The following is a 26,040-nucleotide window of genomic DNA, read 5'->3' as shown; positions in this document are numbered from 1 at the left end:
TTAAGAGAGCTTTTTGTCCTGCTAATTTCCAAGCAGATATCATGCATGACATTGAAGAGTAAATAACAAAACTATGAAGTAAATAAAACCCAATTTGTAAATGAAGGTTGCAAGGAAAACTTGAACATTTTAATTGAGACCTAAAATACAACAACCAAGCTCATTCAGTATCAACACACCATGACAAATCACACAATGTATGCACATTGGGAAGAATTAAAATTATATCCATCAAGTAGAAAAGTAGGACTTTAGTACTACTATTTTATGTACTACAAAATACAACTCACAATCCTTTGGGTGAGATCTCCTCCACGTTTTCTATCCTTTCTATTCGGAGATCCCTGCCCGAGTGGTGGAGATATCCACAAACATGTGAAAACGAGCTACTATTAGGAACATTACACTTGTACATTCAGCCCTTTAATTCTTGACCTCCTCATTCGAAGAGATGGAAACTTTTAAGTCTACATCTAGGTGTAAATCTATGCACAGAAATAGTGAATAACTAGGTGGATATTTACATCAAGGTGTTGCAGTAGATTTACACATAAAGGGATCTACACATGCAAACTAACCTTTGTAAATTGGCAGGGTTAGTTTTAAACACAAACTCCACGCATCTTTATTTTTATAGTTTATGGAGGTGCCCTCCCCGTAGAGGTTCCAGTAAGGCTTCCATCCCTGCAAAATTGTAAAGAACCAACTATCCTAATTTTAAATGTAATGTGGAATTTATAATTTTAATATGCCTTCATTTTAACTCAAAAATGTTACCTGAATATCCCACACATCTGTATGATTAAATTACCTATCAGAGATTTGTCACACCTTTGTGCTTAAGAGAATAGAACTGTCTCCAGACATAAAGTACCATGGTTCAGGCAACTGAGCTGATAATGTTCTAGCCTTAATAAGATGAGAGGGACAACTTTCTATGTAACCGTATACCGAAATTTAATTAAATCAAACAAAATGATTAGACTAAACTATGTACTTCTTAAGCATAAGCTAATTGAAACCAATTTATTGAATAGATAATAAAGCAAAAATCTCATACCATCGGTAGGCATTTTGCATACTCTTAAAACCTCATTTAGAATGTCCAGGTTCTAACAAGGTGTAGGTTCTGTTGAACAAAAAACAAGTGCATACCAATCAGCATGCATTAGCAATATGTAAGAATCCACTTGGATTGGTATAGTTCATGTTTGAGCATAGTCAAATAAACACCACATTGGTTAGTATTAAGTAACATCAATAAGTTATATGATGACAAACACTAAAATATCTTCATTCCAATTATCCAGCTGAGGCTTCACAGTTCAGACACTATTTAGTCCTCCTCAGAGTAATGCTATCCTTCTAAGTCAATAACCATGGAGCATTCACATCTCCCATAATAGGTTTGATTGCAATACAGAAGACCAGAGCACTACACTCTATCAGAAGAAACGAATTACCCACCTTACATCTAGCCATAAATCCTTACAAGGATGCATACAAAAAGCATGTCTATGGTTCCAATTTCTTGACACATATGAGCGCACACAGAAGTATTTTACCGGGAAGACCACAAGTGTACATTTTCATGCAGGAATACCTTTTAACTGAATACCTATATCTCAGTACAAGGACGAAGCATATGCCTGCCTCTATTAACAAAAGAGTGTAGGATGGCCACCTCACTCCATATCATCACAAGCACAGCTTCCAGACATGGGCTTTATTGTGCCAGGGTAATGTCTTCTGGCTGTTGTAGTATTGAACCAACTAAACTAATGCACCTGATAACAATGACTTGTATGTTAAAGATCCAGGAGCGGAAACCAAGTCCATCATGAAATGAAGTGAGGTAACCCTATATCCAAATAACATGCAGCAACCAGTGTGCGGTGGGTTAATCTGGGTGGAAGGTACTATTGGGGTTACTACCATCATGTCAAGAGAATTAACTATTGTGGCAGGAGACCTCCCTAACAGCTGTTAGTCTCACTGCAAGAAGACCCTGAACTTCAAATCTTCCTCCTCCCGATTAGCGGAGTGCCACTATGCTACAGAAGGTATGCAATCTTCTGAGTAGCATGCTTAAATTATTGTCTGTGTCTAGAATTTGTGTACTAGTATTCCAAATATGTTAACTCACATAATTCTGTCCATTGTGTGCACCAATACCCATAGCTACCTTTGCATTTCTGTTTTCCAATTGTCCTTTCTTGTCCTTAGCCTGGTTTAGACTGGAGAATGCATGAGATGCACTATTTATTTAATTAGATTAACTGAGCCTACCATACATTTCTAAAGAGTAATCATTAAACGTATTTGTTTCTTGAAAATAATATGCAGCAGTAAATAATTAAAACAACAATTAGGAATACTCAGTTGCACTTAAGTTGTTCAAATGGTAATCTATGTATAATATTGCCAAGCTGACCGATTTCCTGGACTCACAAATTGTATGTCCCACTTCAAAAATCACAATAGACGAACTAACATTATTTCAAATCTGCATGATTTTATGGAGAACAGCAGGTCTAAAATATTAATAAAGCACTTAACAACTTAAAAATCTTGTTTCACTTAAGAAAAAAATATATATCAGAGAGCTCACTAACTAACTTGCAACACAGTTTTCCAGAGACTGCCTCCACAAAGAAGATACAATATTTGGGCCCAGATTTATACTTGCTTTGCGCTGAATTAACGTAATTTGTTTTTTTACGTTCATTCAGTGCAAACTTCACTCCATATCTATATTTTGACACTAGTCCCGTCTAACGTCAAAATATTGGAGCAATGTCATTTTTTGGATGAGTGAAACCTCTTTGCATCAATGAGATGCAAAGTAGGCGTTCCCATCCAAAAAATGACTCTAGGCCCCTAGCGCTATATTTATCCGCCCAGGTAAAAATGACGCACGGGTGGGTGGCACACCCAGAAAATTATATTAACTCCGATTTTAACGCCTTGGTCAGACCAGGTGTTAAAATGAGGCCCATGTACCACTACTTAAGGAAAACTCAAACATCACTAACCCACAGGACAGGATGGAAGTACTACTGCTCCAGCTTGAGAGATGACACAGAGGATAGCAACAACAACAGCAACCACCAACACTACAACGCGCCCCAAAAAGGCAAAGCAGAAGGCAGGAGAGGATATTCAGAAACAGGACTACTCTCCTTGGCTTCAGGGAACAGGACAGAATAAGGACATACAGACTCAACCGGCAAGCCATACTGCACCTGCTGCACCACATTGAGCTACAGATCAAAACCAGCCCGCAAACCCCACACAATATACCACCTGTGACAAAGCTGCTGGCTGTCCTGCACATGCTGGCAAGTGGCTCATTTCAAACAACGGGTGCCCTGGTTGCTGGTGTGTCACAGCCGTCATTCTCAGTGTTCCTGCCAAAGGTGTTAGACGCAATTATCTCTCTGACACCCTGCCACATCAGCTACCCCAACACTGAGCAACAGCTGCAGGAGGTAAAACAGAGGTTCCATCAATTTGATGGCTTCCCGCATGTGCTCGGTGCAATTTGTTCCACCTGCCGCAACAGAGCATCTATACCGGAATCACAAACACACAGATTCCATAAATGTGCAGGCCATAGTGGACCATGGAGACTATTCACAAACATTTTGGCCAAGTAGTGTCCATGACGCCTACATATTCTGGCACAGCAGGATCAACAAACACTTACAGGATGGACAATATGCAAATGGCCTACTTGTGGGTAAGTCAATAAACCTAGCAATTTACACACAACACACCAACCCTGTAAGACACACAAGACATACACCACTCCACACATGGGCAGGATAACACAAATGTGCAGGTAAAAATGCATATGCACCATGCTACAGTACAACACAATCAGTGCACACCACAAACACATAGACATGTACGTAACACACTCACAACTTGACAGGCACACCATGTAAAGGACAGGTGCAGATATGTACCCTTTGCAAACAGAAGATGTACACAAACCACTACAAGTGCCCACAGGTTGCCCACTACGTACACTTCACATACACAGTACACCAAACAAAGAATAGCACAGCAATGTCAATGGCATACAACATGCTCCTGTAACGTAAGTCACACATAGGCACAGACCACTCAAATCATGCTGTGCAAGTCTCTGCCAGAACAAACCTCATATGCCAGACAACTGGTGCCAATACCAACTACATCTCATCAACACATACCTGACTTACCTGTAGTGTGCATAAACAACTGCCTGATGCATTGGGACACACACATAGCCCTCACATACCATGTGCCAGATTTGTGAGAAGTGGCACCACACCTTCTGAAGTGCCACCTCACATGCACCACGTACTGACCCACAACACCATCATGTCTGTAATGTAAAAAATAAATGGCCCACCATGGGGCAGAGTCACTGTTAGACAGTGCAGATCATGGATGCCATACTGGGACCCTGTAGGAGTAATTAGGACATCACTGACCTTACATGCACTGTGCTAAGGGACACATTTGTTAAGTAGCTGAGCTCCATCCTATAGCCTGCACTGTGCATGTGTGGACAATATAAATGCTAATTCATGTTTTGGAAGATAGGAGGGACACTAGTAGTGATGTTGATCATCCTGAAACAAAGGAATAAATACCCTTGGCTACTTGATGGCTGGCACAAACATCAGCTGCCACTCAGGATCACTTAGGGGCCTATGTAAGAGTCCCCAGTGCCATTGTCATGGCCTGCACTGTATGTACAAGTTGGCAGATGACCACTCTTTTGTGACTTGAAGCCACATTGGAAAACGACCACGCTCCCATGCAGCACTTAGCATTGAAGGGGCTTGCAATGTGTGTTGCTGCAGGTCTGTCACCACAAGATACATAGCATGATGATGCTGACTCAGATGTAGGTGTCACCTAAAACCTGAGGCATTGCCAACATCAAACACCACCCCAGAGGTGCCGTTTGCAGGTTGCAATAAGCAAATATACTGCTGTACACACAGAAAGAGCCAATTGGCCATCAAATATGTATAGGAAGGTAGTCTTGGTGCACGGCTGCATATTAGGTGGTGGCGCAGGGGACAACAAAGGGTTGCCTATTAACATGTCACACGTGGTGCATTCCTGCATAGTCAAAATGTTGCAGCACAGTGCTGCCAATGTTGGAGCCTAAGTGTTGCACTTCATCTGTAATGACACATGTCAAAATGGCTGGGATGTCCAGGCTCTGGAGGGCTACCATGTTGTCACCACATCTGACCCCATTGTGTTGTGAGGATATTCAATATCCCCCCCTAGTGGTACATACATAGTGAGCATCAGTTAGGATTCCAAAATATATGTCCCAGGTCCTTGAGCCAATATCCAAGATTGTCATGTTCAACAACACAGTGCTAAGAAACTTTGCACAAGGCCAGGAATTCACACCATACCACAAACACGTATGAGACACAACCAAATCAACATAACAACTGCCATTCAACATGACAAACCTTTTATCTCTTGCAGGGGTTTAGGGTTATGGCATACAGCCATGGATGATGACCCCATTTGCAAACCCACGCACATCAGCAGAATGTGCATACAATGAGGGACATTGTAAGACACGCAATATTGTAGAAAGGACATTTGGCATAATGAAAACAAGATTCAGGTGCCTGGACCTCAAAGGAGGCAGCCTTCTATATGCCCCACACATTGTGTGCAAAATCATCCTGACATCTGCTATCCTGCACCACATATCAGTGCGGATGAACGTCCCGATGTATGACCAGGTAGGTGACATGCCTGAGGAGAAGGAGAATGATAGTGGTGATGATGTGGAGGAGAAACAGGACAACGCAGCTGCTGGGGTACGCTGGAGACAGCACATAGTTGGCAACCTTTACTCTTAAGAACCACTGAATTCACCTTGTCAATTTTGAAAATAAACACTTCACTAATACAACCAATTCTGCTTTGGGCTTTTCAATCTCCACTACACATAGCAGAGGAATGTGAGTCAAAGGTCAGGGATCATGTCACAAATAGGAATCTGACAAATACTGTTGCAACATCATATGTGATGTGTAAGAATGTACTACCACCATCTCACACATCACTAACAGCCTAATCACTGGTATGTGACAACTGAACGACACAATCTATGGACCACTGCATATTTTGAGCATCCACGTTGCCAACTTGTGAGACAATCGGTCATCAGACACAACTACATCATATCCAAATAGGATGTATGCAAGGGGTCCACACATGAGGTAGTGGATGTCAATAAATAGAAATTAAGTCATGTTGGAACTGAACACAGTCACAACTCAGTGTGAGAGTTGCAGTGGATGCATAGAACATGTGTCACAAGGGGGGGCATCATAAGTAACAATGGTCATCCCATTGATTTGCCCAGGTATAACAACCAATGGTAGAAGTTGGACCTGCACAGTATATCCATGGTAATCTGTCCTGCCACTGCCATGGGGCACAATCCTGACACAGGATGACCTCACACATTGAACGGACACGTCGGTGGAATGTACATCAGCATGGAAGAGACTCTAAGCAGCTAGGGCTGCAGGTCCACCACACAAAATCAACAACCATTGGTATGCGCAACAAGTTCAATCAAACTATTGTGAACAAACCTTATTCTGGGTGGAATGTAGGCAGAGTGTGTCACACTGTGTACCAAAGATGTACACATGTCAGACAAATATGCAGGCTTCACACAAGTCTCCATAAACTCAAAATCTACACACGGAGACAGTTATCGGGTAATAATCCCTAAGTAACAATGGTTCACCCATCATCAACAATGCCTGGTCTGTGTATGTAGATTTAAATATTATGCTCTTTATGACAACATCACACATCACAGACAAAAACACAATACACAATCACAAATCAGAACTATTGCAGTGAACAGAATGCCAAACATATGTGGATGCACTGTTGTCACACATGCATATATATGTATGACGTGCAACAATTTGCATGCTGTTGAGTCTGTAACACACACATTGGTGGAACAAACCAGTCACACCCTTGCCACATTGATGCCACATGTGCCATATTGCAGCACGGCCCATGTCATTTGTATGTTGATTCAGGGTGCATCTAAGGACAATGCAAAAAAACACACAATCAGGAACTGAGTCAGAAAATATGACTCAAATGTGTCTAAAACATCTGCAAACGCAAAGTAAATGTCACGTGGGCCCTTAGCGTGAATTCCACCTTTGCACACCTTTCAATGCTGCCTTCAGTGAAATTAACGCATAACCATCATCCGTCTATAGAAATGACGCATGTGTGTTATGCGTCTTAGAAAACCTATGCAAATGTCAAACGCGCCAAATAAATACATGAACAACTGAAAATTGTGACGCACAGGGACAGGAAGTGACGTAATAGGAAATCCTGTCTACAAGCATGGTACAGTGGGTGTAGTTTCACTTTCTCTTTACAGTCTGTGCCTATCTGACTGTGTGGTTGTGTTTTGGAGCTGGTGGTTGTGTTTTGTTTGTTGATTGCAGTTTGTGGTGTCCCTCCTGTCGTGACCTGTGATTAATTGTGTGCATATTGTTCCAGTTGTTGTGATTTTGTGTGTTTATTGTGTAAATTTGTATTTGTACTGTGGGGTGTCTGTCCGGGGCAGTTTAGCATTTGGGATATTTGGGGTTAGTTAGTGGGGTTAAGTTTCCATTTATTTTTCCTTTTTATCTTTGTATTTGTGGTCAACTTTGATCATTTACAAGATGACTGGCAGGAGGAGGCTGACGTGGATGCCAGAGGAGGAGTTAGGTCGATTTCTGTGGCTGGTATGCCACTACCTTACCATGATGCTCGAGCTGGGTGGCTGGGTCATCCAAGGATACCAGACGGAAGCCAGGTGCTGCGATGGGGCAAGGTGCTCCATCACCTGAAGAGGGTCTACAGAAGTGGCAAGAATGAGCACCAGCTCAAGCATCGCTGGGCAGATCTGGTGGCGAGGGAGCAGGATCTGCTTGATCACCTTGGTGTCAAGATCGGCGGACCTGTTGGTGAGTCTCCCATTGGCATGCTATTTACTGTTCACTGCTCTTGAATGACAGTAGCAGATGAGTTGGGGTGCTGCATGCTATGCTTGTGGACAGGTTGTATGCAACCAGAATGAAGTGTATCTGCGTCAGTCTAGGCCTGGAGTTCACATGTCCAACCATGATACCAATGCAGGCCAGATGTCTGGTGAGTCTTGCACAAACATCATGTAGGCACATATTTCAGAGGCCATGGCGACACCTGTGCCTCGTCATAGTGTCATGTATGAAATGCCAAGGCACTGCCAGCCTACCATATTTTCCCTGGATTGTGTCAACAAAGTTGGGCAATGCATGTATAGCGCAACGTTGTCATCATATAACACACATGACCTGCTGCCATTATGTTAGCAAAGGGGCTTGCCCACCTTAGGGGGCATTGTATATGGAGCACTTGATACCATTAGACAACTTTGCCACATCAGTCATGGACTAATCAATCCATGATCATTGCAGACTTTAAATTGAGCTGCATGTCTATCACAAAGCGCCTCCAGGTGCCTTGCAGAATAGGCTTGAGTACCTGAGTCATATGTCTTGCAAAGCGCCAGGGTAGTGTCATGTTTGTTTACACAACTCCCCCTTATACCATGTTGTTCCATCTTCTATGGATGGCCCACATATGGTTGTTGCAGGGTGTAGCACTACATGAGTCCCTGGCCCAGTGTTAGTGTTCAGATGTGTGGCTCTTACTCACCTGAGTGCCTGTGTCATTGTGTGATCGTAGTGGTGTGTTTGTTGCACTGTTTTCCTCTAGGATAACTAGCTCAGTCCTCTCAACTAGTACACACTGAAATTTGTTGTCCACTTGCGGTGACGGTGATATCACATTTAGCATGGCTTTCCATTCATGTCTTACAGGTGGAACTGCCCTCTACACTATCGGCGAAGTCGCGTGACTTGAGGACACAGATGTATCAAGTAAATGTGCTAATGTGTGTCCTGTAAAGTAATCAAGGGTTTTGTGTGAGTGAGTCCTGTGTATTGTATACAATGCCAGATGTGATAAACTGTCCAATGATCAGATATTCAAAGTAGGCTGGATGCTGACATTATGACCCTTTTAAAGGATCCCCATGCACCACCTGAGGGTCACATCTTGTGAGGCACGTGGTGCACAATGGCCCATTACGAGTTTCAGAGTGCAACGCTGTAGGAATATTGGTAGTGGCGCACTCCATAATTCTCACAACACAGAGATGAACCATATTGAACCCGATTTGGTGAATCCCTGTATTGTCATATGGATGGAGGACTGGGCTGGCAATTGTCCCCGACCGCCAGGGCTAAAGTGGCGTCCGTACCGCCAACAGGCTGGCGGTACGGAGACCCGCCGTTTTAGCCCCGGTGGTGATAATCCGCCAGGGCAGCGCTGCAAGCAGCGCTGCCCTGGGGATTATGACTCCCCTACCGCCAGCCTGTTTCTGGCAGTTTGCACCGCCAGGAAGAGGATGGCGGTAACGGGAGTCCTGGGGCCCCTGGGGGCCCCTGCACTGCCCATGCCACTGGCATGGGCCGTGCAGGGGCCCCCTAACAGGGCCCCGTGCAGCTTTTCACTGTCTGCATAGCAGACAGTGAAAAGCGCGACGGGTGCTACTGCACCCGTCGCACGGCCGCAACACCGCCGGCTCCATTAGGAGTCGGCTCCTATGTTGCTGCCGCATCCCCCCTGGGCCGGCGGGCGTAAACTAGGTTTGCGCCCGCCGGCCCAGCGGGGATGTTGTAATGGGGACCGCGGGAGTGCGGCTGCATTGGCGGGCGCACGGCGGTTACAGCTTGGCGGGTGGCGTTAGCCGCCCGCCAATGTTGTAATGACCCCCTCTGTCTTTTGCACTCCATGCATGTTACAAATATGTGGTATGTAATTGGCTTGCATGCAGGACAACGCCAAACATGTGCTTTCATGGAAATGGGTGTGTAAGGAATAGTAGTGGCAGATCAGGTATTGATGGGTGTCTACACCTGGACACAAGAATGTAGATATGATAGTCCCATGGATACCAGCTTCCTAGTTGTCAGCCCTCCTAACATATGGTCCACCCCTTGACTCCATGTCTGAGTGGGCATGCCTTGGTGGATGAGCAGGCCAGTTGAGACGAAGGATTGCATGGCCATCCCCCCTTGGGCTCAGGGGGAGTCAAATACCAAATTTGTAGTTAGATGTGATGCTCACAGTTTAGGTGCCAGTCATATTGATCAGGCTTGCATGTGTACCTATCAGCTCTGACCCCTTATGGTTACCAACTGAATCCCATCCTCCCATTAACATATCCAAGTTCCTGGTGATGTATGGTTGTAAAAAGACACAGATGAGGAGACATATTAGTCCTGATCCATGTCAAGTTTGCACTGCCTTTGCATTATTGTTTATAATACAAAAGCATTACACACTTCCATGTGTTTGGTTCATTTTTGGGTTTTGCGTCACCTTAGTGGCAATAAAATGCTGCTAAGGCAGTGTTGTCATTACATTTATTAGGGCCATTGTCTCTTTTCTGGAATGTGAGTTGGAGTGCATGTATAATTAGATGTAGCAGTGTAAGCTACTAATCTGTACAGACTCCACACAGTGCTGACACCGATGGTTGCCTTTCTCCATTTCACAGCTGCCAACATTAGCAATGATGAGCTACGGGCATTCCAAAAGAGGACGGTGAGTACCGCCATATCCTGGCAGTGGAACCTGGCTTCCGTAGAATGGCTCGCCGCTACCGTGCTGAGAGGGCAATGGGGGAATGGCGGGCATTCCCACATGGGGTCCCACAGTGGCGAAGAAGGCAACGCATACACAGAGCTCCTCAGCAGTACAGGGGGGGCACATCTGGCACCACTCCCACAACATTGGCTGCAACTAATTTGACAACAACAGTGCAACGGCCCACACCACCTGCTGCCATGGACATGCAATTGTTGCAGGAACTGAAGAGGAACGTTTCCTTGGTCCTGACACATTTGTACAAATTAGAGAAGGAGGTGGCTGTCAACATGAAGCGGCTGAAGTTCATAAAAAAAATGAAGTAGGCAAAGATCTGAGTGACTTCTGAACTGCCACCTGAAAGTTCTGTTCCCTCCCTTCTGCTTTTAAGTTATGTTTTATAGTGGGTTTTAGGGGGATAGTGTTAGGTTAGTGTAGGAATGTAGTTCAGGTAGGTTAAGTGGATTTGGGGGATGGGTTTTTACTTATTACGTGTTAATTGGTGTGGGGGTCATTTTGAGGTACCTATGTGTTTAATAAAAAAATTAAAAATGATTTGTTTAGATTAGTCAGTATATGTGTAATATTAGTATATGTATATGTTGTCCTGCATGTGTCCTGTAACTTAAGGGGGGGCATTGTTTACAGTGTGGTGTTAAATGTGTTATTTAAGTTTGGCATAGGGTAGTTAGCTTCAGTTGTTGTTTAAGTATAGTTAGAATAGGTTTGTTTAGAATATGGTGGGTTTTAATTATGTTTTAGTTCAGGTTGATACTTAATAAGCATTTGAGCTTACCCCTATACATTTTGTGTTAAATGATAGTGTCTCAGGGTCTTCCAATGAGTGCACAGTGCAAATTGTGTGTTGGCCTAGGGATTTCGTCCTGCCTCCAAATACATCTCTTGACATATGCATAACCTATTGACAACTGAGCTCTCACATTGGCAGCAACAACACATCTACTTGTCCATGCATCTGCCATCCAGTGTACCCACCACTCAAGGTGACTATGCTAACTGTGTATTGGACAGGTAGGTGTGGTAATTCAGCTGTCAGTATTGGGTTCCTATGTAAGAATGTTGGGTACTGTGGCACATCTGACAATAGCCTGCATTTGAAATCTATCCTGCAAAAGTGACCACTGGCAATCACTGATGAGGTTAGTTGCCTCTGTTTCACATCAATGTGTTCGACTGGTACTCCCAGCTGACAATATTGCCCGAGAACTTTTTCACAGTCATTCCTGCCATATGTAGTGAGTGATGCATACATGTGTTCTTCAGTTTTGACATACTCAGTGAATTGCTTGTAGGGGATGAAACCAGCATTGACATTTATCATGTTGGAACCTTGTGTGTAGGTGTGTGCCCCCATGTTCCTGCACTCTTGTACTGACACTCTGTGACTAATGACATGGTTACACACATCACAATTCCTAAGGATAGTAGATGTGTCACAATACACTTAGTCAAGCTGTTTGTGTAGGAGATGTTTATTTACAAGTATCGTAGTGCATATCTATCAGCCCTATGCCCCACCTGAGTGTCACATGAGGGGAAGCTCAGGTGGCACAATTGGCTGTGTCATTTCTACTAGGTGTGATGTATATCCTTTTTGTGGCTTGACACCATCTTGTCATTGTCAACCCTCCCTTTGCATCCATTTGCATGGTAGGGCCTTGCAATGGGTATTGCAGTGGCCAAGCCACAGTACCACACATGGCAATATGCCCCTGTCCAGTCTTACATTTTTCACATACACCTGTGTGGTACTGAAACCTTGTACCACCCCAGGGATGGCATTGCCAAGACACTATGCTGTTATTACCTTTGATAGCTCCTTATGTTGATGTGTGTGTATGTGTTTTCTACATTGCACAGCACACATGGACTTAGCAGAGTTCAATTTCATCTTCTGTCTGTGCTGGTAGGTGTGGCTTCCTACACAACTATGGTCTCCCACTCAATGCAACCATCCTTGCACTATGATGCAAGAGATGCAGCATGGTGGCAGTGCAGCTAATTTGACACAGGCACAGGGGAAGACCCAGGGATGGCCAGCATGGGCATCATTTTTTGCTGTGTACATCATTCTGTATGTGACACTACCTGATGATAAATGAGTTTATGGACATAGCCAGTTAACTGGATTTTAACTTAAGTCTCGAGCTAGTTTGATAGTGATTCTGCAGGCAGTCATACTAGTCCCTCATTACAAGTGCGGTAGTCCTATGACCACCTGACTGCCATTGTCTATATGACCACCCTCAACAGTCCAGGTGAGAGTGGCACATGTTGTCAATGGGGAATGCCCCATGGGCCAATGGCCTGGCAGTTTTCCAGCAGCTTACAGTCTGACAATGCCACCTGTCTTGTGACACCAGACCAGTATTACAATCAACGTTACCCTTCAAGTATGTTCCCGCTTGTCCACCAGCCTTTGCATGGTGCTGAAAACCCCATGCAAAGGTTGGTGGTGATGTGGTGTGCCCCTGGGTGCCCCTGCACAGCCCAGGCACCTGGCATGCCCTGCCCCTTTGCCCTTTCCACTGCCTGATTTTCAGGACCAAGAGCAGCGCGTCCTGTCACAACCAATGCACCCCAAGACTGCCACTGACTCTATTTGATCCATCAACAATGTTGTGTTAAGCGCCACACAGAGCTACCATGAGCAGACAGATTTCCACCCGCCATCCCAACGTGTGACTCATTCCGACGACTGCAAATGGTACACTTCACTGGCAGTCTTACCAACACTAGACTTGCCCAAGCAACAGTCCTCACCCATCAATATGGTATTATACACCATTATGTTCACAGTCATACACCATGTGTTGTAAGTGTGTGTTTATTTCCCCATTCCTATGTGTCTCACATGGTTGTGTCAGAGTAGTTATGGGCTCAGCCTGTATCTGTTGTGACATACATTCTTCTATCTGTGGTACATATTTTCTGTAGTGGCACATTTCTTATCAGCATCAAGGTGTGTGGTTCCACACTACACCAGTTTAGTTGCTCTGGGTAGTGGCATGTTTCTTGTAATACATGACCACCCAGCTATTCCCCCATTGCCTGCTCTGATTATTTTTCCCTGCACCCAGGGGGCATCCTCACTGCATGATGGAGTGGTGGCTGCCTTATGTGGAAGTGTTGTTAATGTGCAGGGTGGTGGTGCTACAGGCACATGCCTGGGTACTGTTGGGACGGATGCAATCAATTGTGTGCTGTAAGATGCAGCACACATGTTTGGGCAATGAGGCAAGGCAGTTGCAAGATATTTTAAATATTAGCCTTCAAAAGCAATGCAGTACCATTTGCATAGGAAACTAATCCCTGAACAAACCCATGTATCTTTTCATAGCCCATTATTTCAATAGTCCTGGCGTTAGTAAACATCGCAAGCTAGAGGTGATCAGGGACCGCTCTGCCAGAATCCCCTCTAATGTTAACCTCAGATTCATGTGTGCCATTTATGATCAGCTGGACTTTGAATACAGTAAACAAGCATTGTCCTCCATATCACCTCCAGGGACTAACAATTTTACTAGCTTCGGTTGAAAGACTGTTTAGTGTCAGGAAACTGAACGAACTCTGTGCTTATGTTAATTGTGTTTTGAAATCAGAATTATACATCACGGGTAAGGAAAAATGTCAAATCGTAAAATATTTACAGATACGGTGAGTATTATGAAAAATGTGCTGCGATAAATAACAAAAATCTTACAACAATACTATGGACATTGGTGTGTTACATCTGGTGAGAAGCATCCCACAAGATGTGATGTCTGCCACTGGAAGGCATCGAAAAACTGAAGAAAGAACACATTTGGTTCACTTTCTGAATTTAAACAGGCAAAACCCATTTTTCTCTGGATCATTTGAAAATATCGCATCAGAAAGAAGATGCCTATTAATGATGAAGTTGGACATTCCCGAAACACATAGACACAAGGCACTGGGAATATTTATACATTACAAAACAAATAGATAATTCGAGACACAGTTTTCAAAATGTAAATTCCGTCTCACCTATACTTTAAGCATAAAATTAATATTTTTCACAAAGGATTAATTGTTCAGAGGAGCTGAAACCACATGAAAACTAAGACTAGCTAATCAGAATTCTTGCAGAGACTCGCCTATTTTTTGGCATTGGTGCACGAGACTGAATACGAATGGTAGAGTAATCTGAATAGGATATAACTAATCACAATAATAATTACAACAACAATATTAAGGAGAAGACAAAGAGAATGAGAACAAGAAGAAGAAAAAGAAGGAAAAGGAGAAGAAGGAGTTACATATTTTACCTTTCACAATGAACGTACGTCATAAAAGGGCACAAATGCAAAAACTCTCAATAAATTATATTTTGAAGTAAGCTAAATGATCGCTAAATATTTTGAAAGAAAAATATTTCTTACAGCCATAGTTTCTCAGGAAAGTGGTTTTATATAAAAGTAAAAAATAATACTATACAAACGCAATACCTGATGTAGGTGGCGTGCATGATAAACGAAACTTTAATGCTGCACAAATATAACTTTAATGCTGCAAATAGTTAATGATAATGTTTTATACTGACACACCTATTATTAGTTGTTGAAGGGGGTTTGGAAGTAGTAATGGTCTGAGTGGTCCATGACAATTCATTTGTTGACTCATAAAAACAATTGTATCTATTGGCATGTGATGTTAAGAAGTACACAAATGAAACCATGAACCTGCTGGAGATAAAAAAAAGAACCTTGGGGCAGGTTAAAAAAAGTTCAACATAACCTGGGGAAAGAATCTGTCTTCTATTTTAGATAGCAGAGATATGATGTTGTCATTCAGGAGAAAAGTAAAGGAACCATGGGACATATAAAGGAAGGTGACATAAGCCTATGCTGCATGGTGGTGGTTGGGAGACACAAGGGAAAAGCTAGGAAAAGAAGAACACAAGGGCAAAGGTAGTTCAGAATTACAGATGAGGAAGAGACAGTGATGGAGACTTCATAGAGTCTGTCTGTGCCAAAAGAAAGATCAGCCAGAAAAGGTGAAGGGAAACAGGAATGGAGGAGACAAAAGGAAATAAGCACTAGCAAAGCCAATAAGTCTGGCATTGGTTGCCAGACTCTTGGCTTTGGCAAGCTTTAAATAAAGATAGACAGGCAGGCAGACATAGATAGCTAGACAGACAGAGAGGGATCAGGCAGGCAAGCAGATAGATAGATAGATAGACAGATAGATAGATTCATAAAAAACGGTTTCAAATTAACACAAGTTATTATGCAGTGAAATGGTAGCAGTCAAATGAACAAAGACGAATTCAAACGGGATTTACAACATATTTGGCTGGACCCAGGAACTCATAACGCTGGAATGTGCCCTGTACTCAATGTGGACGAGTTGGAAGAAAGTGTGTTACAATCACACCAGACTATAAACACAAAAACATTGGCAATGAAGAGAACTAGCTTGTGTGTGGATGTGCTGTTTGTAAAAATACAGTCACTCAAAATGAAGTTATCCTCTGGCTGAAGTAGGCTAAGCTCCTGCAGGCCTATCAACCCTCTGCACTACATTATGGCACTGCAAAACTGCCACTAGCCAAAATTCAATCTCTCTTTTTCTTTCTAGCAGGAACATTAACCACCAGAGGTGACAATTCTTTTGCTGCCTGAATGCTCAACACATATGGAACTCTGCAGCAGGTGTTTTTAAATCATACTAAACACATAGCCCTCTTGAGGTCAGGGTCACCTTTCCCAGGTCAGTGCCCAGTAATGCCACACTGTTCTCACTGCCCTAAAGTTGGCCCTATCTTGGAGTGTTAGGTTTGTATGTTAATTTCTTGTGCTAGTGCAATAATTTGCTTGGTATTACATCTCCCCAAAGTTAGTGAATGTTCAAGATCACAACTGTCTTTTTGTAATGCTTAAGGCTGATCTATGTAATTCCCTCCTGGGAAAACCTGTGCAATGAGATCCGAGAGATTTAATTTCAGCAAAGCGCCCATAGTAACTAACAAAAAACACATCTTGCTTATAATCAGCATAGCTGGTACCCAGAAGGTATATGTGTTCAGAATAATCACCCGCACAGAGCAGGCTTCCTACAGAGTGAGCAGGCGGTGCTAACAAAGGAAGAGTGAGTCCTTCAGTTTATTGGTGAACATATATGTACTATCATAAAAAGAAATGATTAACCTATGGGTAAATGATGTACCATGGATCTTTTAAAGATTGCTTTTAGACCTGACATCGTTGGTGTGGTTTCCTCCTGACTTTTTGCCTTTAAACATCTTGGTTTTGCTGACTTATTTTTTGCTGGCCTTAGAATTCTGCACACTTTACCAGTGCTAACCAGTGCTAACCAGTGCAAACGTGCTTGTGCTCTTTCTCTAAAACCTAAAACATGGTAACATTGGCTTATACCCAAATGGCATATTTAATTTACTTTTAAGTTCCTAGTAATGTGCAATAGATGTGCCCAGGACCTGTAAACAAAATGCTACCAATGGGCCTGCAGCACTAGGTGTACCACACATACATAAGTGGCTATTTAAACATGTCCCAGGCCGGCCATTGCAGAGCTTGTGTGTGCAGTTTTAACCTGCCATGTCTATCTGGCAAAAAACCTTTTGCCAGGCCCAAGCCTTCCTTTTCAATAAATATATGTAATCCCTACATTAAGCCATATACAACCTCAAGGGCAGGGTGCAATGTACTTAAAGAATTGGACATGTACTTCTATGTTTTACATGTCCTGGTGGCAAAAAATGTTTTTCACTTCTGCCATGCCTAGCTCTCCCATATGATAACACTGGAGAACCCTTATTATATTTTACAAGCATAACTTCCAAATGGGAAGAGATACATCCTTCAAGTTTTGTGTCTCTGGAATCCTAATTTAAAATCCTAACTCATGGTAAAGATGGATTGTAGGTCACAATCCTGGAAATGCCACTTTTATAAAGTTGGCATTTTTCTTGCCTTAGCCTTTGGTGCCTGCAGCCTGCCTCTGGTCACATGACTGGGTGTAGTTGGCAAATGGGCTTTGTGTATTCCTCCTAGACAGCCACATACAATGGTAGCTTAGGTGTGTCTTGATGGGCCATCCCTGTAGAGATGGGAGGGAGGAGCTGGACACAGCTTCATTTACACCTGAATATGCTGTGTCTTGTATGCACACAAAGGGCTTACAACCCTGTATAGTCACTCCAACAAAGCTTGGAGCCAGGACAGGGATGGCATGGCATCTAGAAGCCCTCCCCATTTCAAGGACACAGCTGTGCATAAAAGGAGAACCTCATACACCATCACTTGAGTACACTTCTGGAAGCATGGATACTCTGTCAGGAAGAAAGACTACTGTGCTGCCACTCTGCTGGACTGCTGCTCTGAAAGACTGCTGCTCTGAAGGACTGCTTCCGTGCTGTGCTGACCTGCTGCCCTCTTGCAGGGTGAGAAGGACTGAACATGCTTCTATTGAACTAAGAACATAGAGGGGGTCATTCTGACCCTGGCGGTCATGGACCGCCAGGGCCAACGACCGCGGTAGCACCGCCAACAGGCTGGCGGTGCTTCCTGGCCAATTCTGACCGCGGCGGTAAAGCTGCGGTCAGAAAAGGGAAACCGGCGGTTTCCCGCCGGTTTTCCCCTGGCCATAGGAATCCTCCATGGCGGCGCTGCAAGCAGCGCCGCCATGGGGATTCCGACCCCCTTCCCGCCATCCTGTTCCTGGCGGTTCTTACCGCCAGGAACAGGATGGCGGGAACGGGTGTCGTGGGGCCCCTGGGGGCCCCTGCACTGCCCATGCCACTGGCCTGGGCAGTGCAGGGGCCCCCTAACAGGGCCCCATAATGATTTTCAGTGTCTGCTTAGCAGACACTGAAAATCGCGACGGGTGCCACTGCACCCGTCGCACCCCAGCAACTCCGCCGGCTCCATTCGGAGCCGGCTTCATCGTTGCTGGGTCTTTCCCGCTGGGCGGGCGGGCGGCATTTTGGCGGTCGCCCGCCCGCCCAGTGGGAAAGTCAGAATGACCGCTGCGGTCATTTGACCGCGGTGCGGTCTTCTGGCGGGGGAACTTTGGCGGGCGGCCTCCGCCGCCCGCCGAAGTTGGAATGACCCCCAGAGAGTCTCCAATGGCTATTTGGCTAGCCTCCTTAACATAAGCCTCAGGAACATAACAGGCTTCTCGCAACCTTGAAGCAAGCAGCTGGACTCAGCCAGCTGTGAGTCCTGCCCTCCTGAGTGGTGGAACCCCGGTCCTAGACCCTTGGAAGAGGGCCTGAAGGTGCTTCGGCCAAGCCAAGCTGTGGTCCTCATTGGAATTGGAGTTGATGGTGAGAGACGCCAAGCCGGGCAAAGCCTCACCACTCAGCTGTTACTCATCATAGCAGATGCAAAGCAATGTCCAGCCCAGCAAAGCCTCGACGCACTGCTTTTTAGAACCAGAGCAAAGTGACACCAAGCCCTACAAAGCCTCACCACTCGCTTTCTCGGAACCGATGACGGGCAACTCAAGGTCTTTCTAAGCAATTCCATGCACACCGTGCACCAGGATTTGAAGTACTGTGCTCCTTGGACCTGTGCCCCTGTAGCTGGCCCATGCTCCATCGCCCTTGACCTGAACTTGTGACAGTGTTCTGGTCTGGCGCGACCACATAACCACAGTTGGCGCTTTGTGCTTTTAAGAACTATTTTCACTTTAATATTTAAAAAATCATAACTCCGGTTCTACTGATTGGAGTTTTGTCATTTTAGTCTTATTTTATTTACTAAATTGAGCCGTATTTTTTAACATAATGTGCAATCCTTTTTGTGAGGTGACTTCACTGTATTACTATTTGAAGTGTTGCACAAGTACTTTAAACATTGCCTTCAAGTTAAGCCAGACTACTCTGTGCCAAGCTACCAGGGGGTCAAGCACAGGTTTATTTGGGGTTTGCTTGTGTCCTACGTTGTATAGGATTGTGGTTGCAGCTTGACCAGGGTTTGCACGCCAGCCAACCACTAACCCAATTTCTAACAATTACCTTTGTGACATTATGTGAATGTCCAGGAAAATCAACTGTCTATCTCCTGCTTAATTGTATATGTTTTAAGCGCTAAGCTAAACTAATATTAGCAGGAAATTATGGCATTTCACTTCCCAAACTGAAGCAAAGAAACCACCTTATCTGGTCTACTCCCACATTGCCTTCCCTCACTTGTTCAGCTCTATAGCCCCTGCTTTCCCTTATATGCTGCTACCCACATCAGGCTGAATTTTCTCTGCCTCTTTGGGCACCTCTCTGAATAAATTCCTTCACCCTTACAAGCATTAAGTATTAGAACTCTCTACTATCGCCTGTACTCCCTATTTCCTCTATGTACATCTTTTGAGCTTCTTTGAAATCTCCTCAAGACCATCCTTGACAGTTTTTGTTTTGCTAAGCAAATCATGCCTGGAATATCCCATTTTAGTGCACCCTGCTCATTCTCCTTGATTGTTCTTTAATGTTTTTGTATTTATTTTGCTCTCTGTGGCGCTTAGGCACAAACAATTCATAAATACAATAAAATTAAATAAAATGACAAAGAACTATGTACTATTTACATCACAATTTGAATCACCCTTGAGAGGTAAAACTAATACTACAGTAAAGTGTGGATATGTATCCAAGTAGAAAATAAGTAAAAAAATAATAGGGTGAAATAATGACTGAACAGAAAGTAAACAAGTAACTTAGTAGTAGTGCATTGAAGATTCAGCAGACCTACATACTTTCATTATAACAAACTATTGGAAACTGTTGGCACAAGTGAAAGAAGCAAACATGTGACACCATTTATGATTTCTTGATTCATTAATATGTTTTAAAATCCCTGTATTGATAAGATTCTCAGTTTGGTAAGGAGGAGGAGACTAAGAAACTCATTTGGAGTTAGTTGAAGTGAGAGCACAGCCATAGCTCCTAGGTCTTCCACACCTTATTTAGAGGTGGGTGAGGAACCAGGCATCTGACATCATAGTCTCAACTGGCTTCACTAACAGAAATGTTTGACCGACGGCACACCCGGCCATAGGGCTAACAGTTACTGTGTAGCAGAAGTCCCACCATATTTAGGGCAGCCCTTCAAACACACATTTTGCCAGTCAGATATAGCGTAGGGGTCCTGAAGACAAATTACTACAAATACCCCATGTGCTGTGAGAGACAGCCATCAGGGCCCTTTTGTTTTTGAAAAACAAAATACTTGCTGAACAGTGTGAAAAAACATGGTACTGGCTTGGCAAACTGGTCTTCCTTCAGTGCGGCTGTCATACTAGTAATAGTCCTGCCAGGCAGACTGAGATCTCATATTATGGCAGGCAATCCTCTTCAAGGAGAGCACAGGCCATGGTCGTTGCTGACCTAGAAGTCTGGTGGCCTGTCTGTAGATATTTAATGACCACCTAAGTTATAGCAAACTAGCAGTATTAACTCCCAACAGTCAGAGTAGATGTATATCCCTACAAGGACATACTGAACATGACTTAAACTGAGGCTTAGTAAGTCAAAAGCATAAACATTTTGGGTCTCAATTAAATTTTAGAAAGGTGCAAATCAAAAAAAGAATACACTGGTACACACTGATTACAGATGAAAGCATGTCTTCTCCTTGGCAAATCTGGCTTAGCTAGGATGGAGTTAGCAAAATATTTGTTAATGTGATTTATACATTTGTGAAGAAAGTATATTTTCCCAAGTTTCGATTTTTGCCTTACTTGCGAGCAAACTTTTAAAGGAGTCCGAGAAAGTGTTTCTAAGTGTTTTCAAGTGGCCCATACTGGAAAACTGATGCTGTGTTTGTTAAATGAACAATAATCTTCTGAAGATTTTTTGGTAGGATTTTCATTAACAATATAGATGTAGACAATGTAAATGTACTCTTCAAATTATTGAAGAATTATGGGATACTAAGTCAAATGTGTTTAGGAAATAGATACAAATTAATCTGGTTGCAGGGGAGGCATATAACCACTTTGGATAAGGTTTATGTACACACTGAACTCGGAAATGTATAGAATGATCCCCATTATCACTAAGGAGAGTGAGATATCATTAACAACACAATAAGAGAAAAACACGTCTCCAGGAAATCTATTTTTCCGGTGTAAAATCAGATTGGTTTAAAATCCTAAACCTGCTTTTTCATTTATCATAATTAACACATTTATTTGCATAAAAGCAGAATTGTAAACAATCAATTTTATTCCACAACTGGAGCCAACAGTAAGCTTTAAATGTATATAATTAAATACTCATAAATATTGGGCAAGAAAATTACCTTTGTTTATAATTACATCTACATATACGAAGAACTTAACATTTTAATTACATTCAACGTAGACCCAACATAGGAAGATAGGTATAAAACAAGTTCATTAGAACCATTGTCCATAAAACATTCTAAAATAATAAAAACATTTGTACTATATAAAATTAATTTTACACCCACCAGACCCACCCATGAACCACCCACTCTACTGTAACCCACTCTTAAGAGTCTGTTTGACTGCACCTATACAATTAGCAATGCGTACTGCCCCATCAATATAACAACTTTGTTGCCTCCACCCTTTGTACCATTCTATATTTTAAAAACAGAGGTCTTAAAAACTAGATCCTGCTAGAAATAAAAAAGCACAAGTATGTGTAACAAGGAACATTTTACATTAAAAGGGCATAGGCCAAAACTGTTATTATCCTGAAATATAGCACGTCAGCTGGAAAATGTGTTAATAGGGTTACAACCCACTCTCGCTCTGAAAATTTCATTCCGCAGTGAGGAATCCAATAGCTTCATCAGGTAAGGGAAGACTGTATCAGGGCCAAGTGTGCCTCAAGAAAAGCTGATAGACTGTTTCTTTCCCATGTACATCATGTCAAGAGACGGGGCAGCATTTGCCGCAGATTTTGTCAAAGCTTGTTTACTGGGAAAGGGTGACCAGGTGAAAAATGTACTGTGTATATTCTCTAGGACCCTTAGTCTATTTCTTACTTCTCTTGCCCATCTTCTTTCATAACTTGGATCTCAAAAGAACAAAGTCTGGAGACCTTTGCCACTTTGCAGTCCTCCGAACGTTTACTGGAAACTCTTAATGCTCGGGAAAATGCAAACAAATTCCAGGGGGTTAGGTTCAGTTCCCTCCTTATAGCCTGGACCATGGTTCCTGGTTGTAGCAGCAGAATCCTCCTTAGAACCTTCCCCTCCAACCATTCCCACTCACAGGAAGAGTCAAGGGACAAAACCTCTGTGCCATACAGATCCAATCGGGGTATTTTCCTTTCATAGGCCGTCACTAAAGGGGTATGAACCAACCCTCCATAACTCCAGTTAAATCTAGTCAAACAGCTAGCTTGCAGCAAGGACCTCTGCTGTATACTATCCATGTCCCATTTTAAGATCTTTTTTGATGATCAGGCCTAGATACTTGTTTGAATTCATTAATTCCACCTCCTGAGAATATAGGAACCATCTGCAGCTTTTTACTTTTTTTCCCCAAAGACCAACACCTTCGTTTTCTCTAGACTGATTTTCAACTGATTCTGCTTACTGTATGCTTCAAGGGCGTGTAATTTCTTCTGCAGGCATATTGAAGTATAATCCAGTAGCACCAAATTGTCCGCATGGAGCAGGTCTGAGATGTGCTGATTCCCATCTTTAGGGGAGCAAGACTTTACATAGTATAAGTAAGCTGTGAGGTCGGCTAAAAGTAAGCTAAAACAACCGGGGGGGCAAGGAAACAAACCTGCCAAAGACCATTCTTAATTGGGATTCTCTGAGATAGCCTGCTAGACATATCTAGCTCGACTAGAGCCCAATTGTGAATATGTCATGTTTGAAAAAAACTAAGGAGATCCAAGGGAAGCTACTAGGCAGCAAGTTAACTCCATTGTATTTCCCTGTCAACTAAATCAATGGCTGTCCTGATATCAATAAAACAACAGCAGACCCTCTGGTTCAATTCCAGGGCCTTCTGAATGATGGCTCATAGAGTGAAGCAATGGTCTATGGTTGAGTGTCCCTCTAGAAACCCCCCTTACTCAATTGGGACAACATTATTTTCAGAAGCCCAATCCTCCAGCTTGGATAAACTAATTTTAGAAAATACTTTAACCAAGATGTCCAAAAGACTAATCATTCTGTAAAGTGAGGAATCTGAACTATTCCCCTTATTAAAGATAGGTTTCACAATTGACACCTTCCATGATGGCGGGTGGATGTCAGTTGAGGCTATCCAATGGAACAAAAAGGGGTAAACCATTGGCCATTAGTCGCTATTTGATTTAGTTATCACTGTTGGGATATTGTACGGGCCTGCGGCTCTTGAGAGCATTAACCTATCAATGACTGCCCTTACCTCTTGTACGAAAAACCAGATAGAAGGGAGCTCTTTGACAGCTGTACACAAAAACCTGACAGGAGAAAGGACTACCAAACAGAGCTTTCAAGTATGCTGCCCATATGGCCTCAGGGATCATACATACTAAAGTCCCCACATTTGGGCCACTACACTCATTTACTTTTACCTAAAATCCCTGTTGATCCCCAGATTGGATAGTTTTCTGCATCCCATCCCACTTACTATGATAAAAGAAGGCTTTTTTCCTTTAATCAACTGTTTGTATTGGGACGTAAGCCTATTCAGCCCCTGGGGAAACCACTTCCTGGGTATAGCCTTTTTGTTTAGCTGCCCGTCTCATCAGGCGTTTTATTTTGCGACAGGCTAGGTGAAACCAACTCTTCTCTTTACCATGTAGTTTGCTAGTGATGCACAATTTCAGCAACCAAAATTGCATTCAACCAAGCAATTCTATCATTGCAGGAGGGTGGCCTGGCTTATAGTGGGTACCAGATGGTACTTACATCTTGTGCCAGGTCCAGTTATCCCTCATTAGTCGATTAGTAGTGTTCTAGCAGTTTAGGCTGATAGAGGTAGCTATAACAGAGCAGCTTAGGCTGAACTAGGAGACATGCAAAGCTCCTACTATACCACTGATATCATATAGCACTATATCATAAGAATCACAATACTCAGAGTTACTAAAAATAAAGGTACTTTATTTTAGTGACAATGTGTCAGAAATATCTCAGAGGACATACTCCCTTAGGAGGTAACTAAAATACACAAAATATACATACAAACCAAAAACAGGTAAGTAAACAGTTAGAAAAGTAGTGCAAACACTGTAGAATACAATAGGATGCAATAGGCCTGGGGGCAACACAAACCATATACTAAGAAAGTGGAATGTGAACCACTTAGGGACCCGTGGCGTAGTGTAGTGTAGTGTGTAGAGGGTCGTTGGGAGTGTTGGAAAACACTAAGGGTGTCAAAATACCCCACCCCAGGATGCTGAAAAGTAGGAGTAAAGTTACCCTACTTCCCCAGAAAAACACTAAAGTTGTGTTAGGAGATTCTGCAAAGACCACAACTGACTGCAAAGCACTGAAGACGGATTCCTGGACCTGAGGACCTGTAAAGGAAGGGGACCAAGTCCAAGAGTCACGAAAGTGTCCAGAGGGGGCAGGAGCCCACTACACCCCAGATGAAGGTGCAAAATGGCAGCCTCTGGGTGGAAGAAGCTGAAGATTCTGCAACAACGGAAGATGCCAGGAACTTCTCCTTTGCACAGAAGATGTCCCACGGAATGATGGAGGATGCAGAGTTGTTTCTATGCAGAAAGACTGCAAACAAGCCTTGCTAGCTGCAAAGGTTGCGGTTAAAGAAAAAGGGTGCTGCCCGGGCCCAGGAAGGACCAGGAGGTCGCCACATGGAAGAGGAGACAGAGGGGGCCCTCAGCAATACAAATGGCCAATGCAGAAGAAGGCAGCACCTGCAGAAGTACTTGAACATGGGCTCAGAAAAACTGAGCATGGCAGTCATCTCAACACTACAAAGGAGGGTCCCACGAAGCCAGTGGTCAACTCAGCGAGTTGAGCAATGCAGGACGGAGTGCTGGGGACCTCGACTGGGCTATGCATGAAGGATTCCTTGCAAAAGTACACAGAATCCCTAGCAGCTGCAGTTCACGTAGTACACAAGTCTGGCGAGGGGAGGCAAGAACTTACCTCTGCAAAATTTGGACAGATGGACCACTGGACTGTTGGGGTCACTTGGATCCAGACCTGTGCTCCAGGGACCACGCTCGTCATGATGAGAGGGGACCAGAGGACCGGTGAAGCAGAAGTTTGGTGCCTGTGTTAACAGGGGGAAGATTCCGTCGACCCACAGGAGTTTCTTCTTGGCTTC

At 43.5% G+C, this 26,040-nt stretch overlaps 1 protein-coding gene across 2 annotated transcripts in view; it reads right to left on the bottom strand.

The window, feature by feature from the left end:
• The window catches only part of NKAIN3 (sodium/potassium transporting ATPase interacting 3), a 2,356,170-nt gene that overhangs the window by 584,632 nt on the left and 1,745,498 nt on the right, over nucleotides 1-26,040 (bottom strand). The gene's annotated exons all lie outside the window — the stretch shown is intronic.

Source organism: Pleurodeles waltl, chromosome 2_2 (assembly GCF_031143425.1).
Source record: "Pleurodeles waltl isolate 20211129_DDA chromosome 2_2, aPleWal1.hap1.20221129, whole genome shotgun sequence".
Taxonomy (NCBI): domain Eukaryota; kingdom Metazoa; phylum Chordata; class Amphibia; order Caudata; family Salamandridae; genus Pleurodeles; species Pleurodeles waltl.
This window is presented reverse-complemented; position numbering and strand designations above follow the sequence as displayed.